This window comes from Euphorbia lathyris, chromosome 7 (genome assembly GCF_963576675.1).
Source record: "Euphorbia lathyris chromosome 7, ddEupLath1.1, whole genome shotgun sequence".
Taxonomy (NCBI): Eukaryota; Viridiplantae; Streptophyta; class Magnoliopsida; order Malpighiales; family Euphorbiaceae; genus Euphorbia; species Euphorbia lathyris.
Genome location: NC_088916.1, coordinates 14,180,120 through 14,188,607, shown reverse-complemented (window position 1 = coordinate 14,188,607; position 8,488 = coordinate 14,180,120). Strand labels below are relative to the sequence as shown.

The 8,488-nt window shown below is 37.4% G+C and overlaps 1 pseudogene; it reads left to right on the top strand.

The window, feature by feature from the left end:
- Positions 1-5,541: 5,541 nt before the first annotated feature.
- LOC136236016 (plasmodesmata-located protein 8-like) lies at positions 5,542-6,170 on the top strand (annotated as a pseudogene).
- The last annotated feature ends 2,318 nt before the right edge of the window (positions 6,171-8,488 follow it).

Sequence of the window (8,488 nt, the reverse complement as noted above, 5' to 3'; positions counted from 1 at the left end):
CGTAGGTGACCTCCAGCTTCTTCCAAATCTCTTGCGCCGACTCACAACCTGAAATCTTGTTATATTCTGCAGCATCTAGCGCACAATGAAGCATGTTTATAGCCGAAGCGTGATTTTGTAGCTTCTTGAGATCATCTTCTGTCCATTTGGTCTCAGCCTTGACAACTGTTTGGCCATCAACAGTTTCAACAGGAACAAATGGGTCTTGGACTATAGATAGCCAGGCACTCATATTTGTAGCCTGAATGAAATTTTTCATCCTATTCTTCCAGAAGGTATAGTTAGACCCGAAGAATAGGGGAGGCCGAGTTATGGACAGACCCTCAGGTAGAATCTGAGTTGTCAGATTTCCTGGGAGAAACCGAGTGCTGTTTTCAGCCATAGTGGGGATCAGCTCAAGGTAGTTAAACCTTTCACATTGAGCTTTTAAGCTCTGATACCACTTGTTGGTCCCTTATAACGTAACAAGTTAGTTCCAAGGGGGGGATAGGAACTATTTAAAATTTTAGTACGTTAAGGCTGACTTCTTTTTCTTTGAAAAAGGATTACACAGCGCGCTGAGTAAATTAAGACACTAGCTTAGTCAACTGGTGACTAAGTCAGCTTCTTTCTTTGAGTCAGGAGATAGCACTTGAGTCTATTCCTGAACTCAGATACTCAATACACACAACTCAACGTGACCTCTTTACTTGGTCAGTTTTGTTTAAGCAAGCAATATATATATTAAGGAGTTTAAGGTTAGAAAGATGTTACTCAGCAGATTTATCCAGCTTCGGCCTCTAAGCCTACGTCCTATCCCTAGAACACGTTCCGAGCTTTCGAATTCTCTACTGAGCTCTTTAACGGTAGAGCATCAAACCTTTTACAACTTAGAAGCTGAGTATAACAAGAGTACCTTCCTCTATACCTCTACTCACTCCTAATCTCTCACTAAGTACTATAACCGAGTACTCAGCCTCTCCTTTCTAATCTCTAGAAATGATAAAGATTTGTCCTAAACAACAATTGCTAAGACACCTTAGATGATTGAATAATCACTCTAGACTTTTACACGAAAGATATAGAATTTGGTGTAAGTATTTGCTTTGCTTTTTCTCACAGAACTTTGAGTAGAATTTTGGTCAGCGTAATGGCTTGATAAAGTTCTGTATTGAATGAAGCAACTGAAAGGCCCTATTTATAGAGACGTCTGAGGCATCAGTCATTTCAAATTTTGAAATAACCGTTGGAGGGAAACGGCTTCCTGTCGTTGTCACTCAGTCCTGCTCAGTGCTCTTGGCCAATCAGATTCAAGTATCTTCTGTCTTCGATCAGAGCTGAGCAGCTTTTAGTCAGTCCTGCAGAATGTCTCTCCATTTATGGTAAGGTCAACTAGACAGCTTTCTGTGTCTTCTGAACTTTACCCAAAGTAGAAGTACTTTGTCTGGAAGTTGTTCTTGCTCAGCTGTTGTCTTGTACTCTTTGTCGATACAACTCAGCAGCTTCGTTCCGAAGTTGTTCAACGAAGATCTTCTCGATCCTTCTCTCGCTGAGCTGCGTTTTGTACACAACGGCAGCGTTTTGCACACGCGGGCCGAGTGGTCTTGATCTGTTTGACTTGGGCTTTGACTTCCGTATTGGGCTTTAAGCCTTTTAGTCTTTATGTCTTATAAACAATTTAACTCAACATTGAACAAACACATTAGTATAATAAATCAAAGCATTTAAACTTAGTGTGTTTAGAATATATTTAATTTTACTTAAATAATTTTGTCAAATCAAAATCATGTGGAAAGGTGTTTCAACACGCCCAAGAAGGGAGAGACGAGGGGCGATACGATGAGTAACCTGCGGGTCGAGAATGGTTTCGGCCCCTGTTAAGCCCAAAATATACCTAAAATATCATCGATAATTACATCAATATTGCTACGAATTTATGCTATTTATAACTGTTTAGAATACTTTTACTCCCGAATATGTTTCTTTCATGCAAGGTACATAAATATTTGGTAAAATCCAAAAAGGAGTAAAAAGAGCTCAAAAATAGAAGAAAAGCCCTACAAAAGAAGTCGAAGACGACGAAAATTAATAACGCTAAGTCGAGGACACGAACGAGAGCCAAAGAAGTGAAAAAGCTCCGTGTCGCGACCGCGGCCCCCAATATTCACGGTCGCGACACGCGTCCCTCAGCCCTCCTTCCCTTTCGTCCGAAGGCTGAAAAATCAATTCCCCATTCTCAGTAGAGAATTTCCATTCTCGGTAAGATCAGCAGCTTTGCAGAACAATAAACACATGTTTAAAATCCAAGAAACGCGTTCGTTCGGGTGGACGGATACGTCTCTTCACAACGGATACGTCTCTTCACAACGGACACGACACTTCAATCACGACTCTTCAACATCTATAAATAAAGAGTTGATGGAGAGTTGAAAATGTAATGAGAGAGTTAGAAGAGAAGATTAGTGCAAGAGTTATGCAGAAACTCTGACTCAGAAATGAGTCAGAAATTAGATTTCATTTCTGTTCAAAACAATATGATGTACACACATTGTTTATTCAATAATAACAAGTTTAGTAGCGTTTAGTCATTGTTCCAGTTTAGTTTTCATTTTGGTAGTGGACCGACCCAGTCTCTATTACGAAGATTCAACGAGAAGATTGAGTAGAGGATTCGCCCCTGAGCCTGACAAACTCTAACGAAACCCAAGGAAAGGATTGATCAACCCGTTCACTTGCACGCCGTCGAAGAATTCAATGCTCCATGTTCTCTGTAAACTTGTATCAATTTATATTTCATCTAATAAAGTCCGTTCTATTCGATAGATTTTTATGCAGCACTTATGGTAACCAATCCACTAAAGTGACTGCTGGTGTTTTCATTAAAACGTAGTTTAATTCAAAATCTTTACAAGGAAACTTTGTTGAACACTTAGGCAAATTATTATCTCGGTAGAGTTTTAATTTGGTTAAAGGCAATTATCCCGGATAAGGGTTTTGTCGCGTTCAAAGCCAATTAATTAGAGGTTCCATCATTTATTTCATCTTTATAATTCGTACAAAGTTTAAAGTTGTTTTCTTTGCTTAATGCAAACGAATATACTTGTTTACTTTTAAAAAGTACTAAACGTTCCTATCTTGCAAATTCATTCTTAAATCAGAATATTTTCTAACGTTTTCATACTCTAATCTAATTCTTATTCTAGCAATTTCAAAACCAAAACCGATTAAACGATTTTCCATATTATAAACCTTAAAAGTAAATTTAACCGATTCAGAATAAGTTTTTGTTGAAAAACGTTCCCTGTGGGATCGATATCTTTTATTACTACAAGCGTATACCGTGCACTTGCGGAAATCGCTCAACAGCCCCCTGCCGCGATACCCACGACTGCCATATCAGCCGCCGCGACTGTTGGTTCCGGACCGATGATACATCTGACGCGCGGGAGGAAGATGAGAAGTCGAACCGGCATGGTCGACGGTGGAAAAAGCCGTGAGTGCGACGGTGTCAGGGGCGCTACTGGTCTTTCGGGATCGAGCCATTTCTTCAAGGATTAACATTGACCTAGCTTTGTGAAAGGGTGGGAGAGGATCGCCATGGCGAAGTTGGGTACCAACGGTATCATATGCATCAGTAAGACCAGAGATTAGCTGAAGAACCATTTGGTCATTCGTGACCGGACAGTCGACATTGGAGAGTTGATCAGATAGGGATTTTAGATGTTGACAGTAGGAGGAATTAATATCGGAGAAATCATCAAGTTTAACTTTGGAGAACTCTTGTTGAAGAAATAAGGCACGGGAATGTTTATTGTCAGAAAAAAAATATCTTGGAGACGGCTCCAAGCTGTGGCTGCAGAGGAATCTGCTTCAATAATTATGTGAAGCAGGTCAAGGGAGATAGTGATGTAGATCCATTGAAGGACCACGGTATCAATACGGGACCATAGTTCAGGATTTGTGGTTTGAAGGGAGGTTTCAGAATTGTTGTCATGGGACGGAAGTATGTGGTTTAGGACTTGAAAAGCTTTGGCATGGAGTTTGAATAGGGCGGCCCAGGTTGGATAGTGACCTTTTTCAACATCCAAGGTGATTTTGATGAAGGTTGAGATATTAGATACAGTGAGAGAAGGGTGAGTAGTGGTGTGTGTTTCGGTTCGGGTAGGTTCGGTGTTGGAGTTGGCGTTGTTGATTGTGTTTGTATTAGTGTTTGATTGCGCCGATGTGTTGGTCATGGTGGCGGAAGGGTGGTCGGCGGCGATTTAGGGTTGAGAGAGGGAGGGATCGAAATTTCGGTTGTAGAGGTGAGGGAGGAGAAGATTAGAATTAGGTTAGGTCTCTGATACCATGTAACAATTTGAATTGTTTAGTGATTGTTATTGATGTATCAAGTAGTATATATGCAGTTTATAGTTTGTATCTAACTGAATGACTAAATCTAGACTCTAGGCTAGAAATAGGGAACTAACTATTTTATACAAATAGATAAAGGACTAAATAGTAAATATGTCTAATAGCACGCACCAGGGATAGATATTCTCCGAATTTCAATGAATGGTGGTGCGCGGCATTGCTGGACTGTAATGCGAAAGTCGATGGACAATGGGCTTCGTTGTTGTGGTTTATATGGTACTATCGAAATCAATTAATTTGGAAGCAACAAGCATTAGATCCAACTCGTATGGGGCAACAAGCTGAACTGCAGCCTTGGAGAGTGGCACAACAAGTGGAAAATCCTGAATCTCGGTAGGGATTCCGGAATCTCGGTAGAGATTCCGAGTCGCGACCGAGAATCTCGATTCTCGGTCGCGACACGCCTTTTCCTGGCGTCTTCTTCTTGCGTTCCGAAGGACTGAAATTTACTTCCCTATTCTCGGCTGAGAATTTCCATTCTCGATAACTTCAGAAATCCCGGCAGCACTACATTCACATGTTTAAATTCCAAGAAACGCGTTCGTTTGGGTGGATAGAAACGTCCCTTCACAACGGACACGACCTTTCAAACACGACTCTTCAACATCTATAAATAAAGTATTGATTTCAGAGTTGAGGGAGAGTCAGATTTGGAAGATTAGTGCAGAAGTTATGCAGAAACTCTGACTCAGAAATGAGTCAGAGATTAGATTTCATTTCTGTAAAAGCAATCTTGTCGTACACAAGTTGTTTATTAATTAATGGGAAAAGTACAAAAATAAACCTTGTGGTTTGGCCCATTTTCGAAGTGCACCCCTGTGGTTTAATAGTTTGCAAGTCGGTACCTTGAACTTCATTCCGTTAGCAAAGAGGGGTAAAATTGACTAACGGTGTTAAAAGTCAAAGAGAAAATAGTTAATTTGGTCCTTATATTTAACAATTTTATAAATTAAGCATCCTTATTATCTAACTATCACAAACAAACCCAAAATAAAAAATAAAAATTCAATTATACCATCTTCTCCATTACTCTTTAATTTTTTCTTTCTCTCTCATCTTTTTTAATTTTTCTCTCTCTAAAATCAAGTTTCTCTCTCTAGAATCACAGTTAAATAATTTCTTCCCATTTGCATTTCCCTCTTCTTCATCCATGGCAATTCCTCAGTTCAGGCTCACATCTTCATCTACGCAGGTTGCTCCCAAGAAAAATACCAAACCAATTCACAATTCGAATCAAATCTCAACTCCTTTCTTTCCTCAATCGTATCCTCTTCCTCCGAATCCGCTTACAACAGCTTCGCAATCGGAAACTCAACTTCATCCTCACCGGAATCCGCCGTCTTCGGGCTATACCAGTGCAGAGGCGATCTGAAAATCATCGATTGCTCAAGATGTATCCAAAGTGCGGTTAATCAGATCGGCCTTGTTTGTCCGTACTCTTATGGTGCTGCGATTCAACTTGAGGGTTGCTATTTGAGATATGAACATGGTGATTTTTTGGGAAGATTGATACGGGCGTGAAATTTAAGAAATGTAGTAGGAGTGCGAATAATGATGTTGAGTTTTTCCAGCGGAGAGATGATGTTCTTGCTGATTTGCAGACCGCGATTGGATTTAGAGTTAGTAGTTCTGGTTTGGTTGAAGGTTATGCTCAGCGTTTGGGGGATTTGAATTCAGGTGATTGTTCTTCCTGTTTGGCTAATACTGTTGGAATGTTGAAGAATTTGTGTGGTTCCGCGGCGGCCGCCGATGTTTTTCTGGGACAGTGTTATTGCTAATATCTGGCGAACTACAGAATTGCTGGGTTTTCGTTCGATATCTGAATTAGTGTCTGAATTGAGGTGTGTTGTTTGTACACATCCATCAAATGGGAAGAAATTATTCAACAGTGATTCTAGAGAGAGAAACTTGATTTTAGAGAGAGAAAAATTAAAAAAGATGAGAGAGAAAGAAAAAAAATTAAAGAGTAATGGAGAAGATGGTATAATTGAACTTTTATTTTTTATTTTGGGGTTTGTTTGTGATAATTAGATAATAAGGATGCTTAATTTATAAAATTATTAAATATAAGGACCAAATTAACTATTTTCCCTTTGACTTTTAACACCGTTAGTCAATTTTACCCCTCTTTGCTAATGGAATGAAGTTCAAGGCACCGACTTGCAAACTTTTAAACCACATGGGTGCACTTCGAAAATGGGCCAAACCACAAGGTTTATTTTTGTACTTTTCCCTTAATTAATTACAAACACAATAGTATTTAGATTTAGATTAAGATCTGTTTATATTAGTTTACATTTTGGTAGTAGACGAACCATCTCTATTCCGAAGATTCAGCGAGAAGATTAAGTAGCGGATTCGACCCCGGAGCCTGACAACCTCTAAAACGAGGTTTGAGGAAAGTATTGACGACCCGGAACTCTAATGTCGTTCGAATGCTTCCATGCTTTTTATTCTCTGTAAACTTGTATCAAATCCATACTTCATCTAATAAAGTTCATGCAATTCAATATAATTTTATGTAGCACTTCTGTAATTGATCCGAAGTGAGTTCTGGTGTTTTCATTAAAATGTAGTTGAATTCAATATCTTTACAAGGAAACTTTGTTGAACACTTGGGCAAATTCATTCTTACAAACGATATGATCGTTAGGTTAGCTTATCGGAAGTAAGAATGAATTTGGTTAAGGTAGCAATCTAACCCGACCGTAGGAGGATTGTCTGCGGTTCAAAGCCTTTTAATTGAAGAAGTTTACGTTATTACACTTTTATAATTTATACAAAGTTTAAAGTTGTTTTCTTTGCTTAATGCAAACGAACACAATTAATCTCTTATTTTAAACACTAAACGTTTCTGTTTTGTAATTCTTATTCAAAATAGAATTGATTTCTAACATTCTACATATTTTAATCTGATTCTTATTAATTCAATCTCAAAACCAAAATTCAATTGAACGATTTTCCATATTATAAACCTAAAACGTGAATCAAACTGAATTAAAATAAGTTTTCGTTAAGAAACGTTCTCTGTGGGATCGATATCTTTTTATTACTACAAGCAAAACCGTGCACTTGCGGAAATCGCTCAACACTAGGCCTTGTAGTGGCGGACTGTAAAACAATATCAAACTCAATTCCACATTGCATCTTTCGATTTGTACATAGACAGTCCAACAGCGTAGCAGATGCAGTAGCTAGGCTTGAATTAACGCTTTCGTGTACTACAATAACAGACATTATTCTTGGGCCGATTGTAAGCCTATTGGCTATTCATTTATTTTGAGCAATAATATTCATTCTTTCATTAAAAAAAAGGCGGTTAAAAATGCTCTAAGACCTATAAATAGACATGTAATGTAATTTTGATTTAAATCATCATTGAAAGCAAAAAAAAATGAGAGAGTTTGAAAAACACTTGGAATAGAATTTCTAATTATTTTTTTTTAAGTTTGTGAGGTTTCATAAATTTCTCTCATAAGTTATTCTTTATTGTTCCAATAATAAAAAAAATCTCATCTCTCGTAAAAGTAAACACGAATCGAACCACGTAATTTTCTGTATTGTTTATCTTATTTTATTTTTATTTAATTCACATAAAGCAATCATCTCCTATCAAATTAATTTAGGCTTCTTAGCCATCTTTTGTAACAAAGAAAATAAAAATAAATACTAAAGATAAACTTAACAAATAACAAAAAAAAAAAAAAATCCAGATAGAAAAAAAGTCATTTGACCATGTTTACTCCCCAAAACCAATTGCTTTTAAACTTTAGGGATTTCTTATTAGTGAAACATCCTTAAAGATCAAAAGAACAATTATTATTTTTAACCAAGCTCAAAGATTTCATGTTATATTAGCCATTTTTAATTGAGTTACACATATATTTCATGATATATCATTAAGCCTTTTTTTAGTTGACTTATACGGATAATGTTCCTAGTATCTGAGTTATAGTGTAAGAAAACAAATAAAAAATTGAAATTTTATGATAGAGATTTAATGAACAAGTTATCTTAATGACGTTTGTGTTGGTAATTTCTATTTTCAAAACACTCTTCATAGCATTTATATTAGCAGTACCTTTTTTGTCTGAAA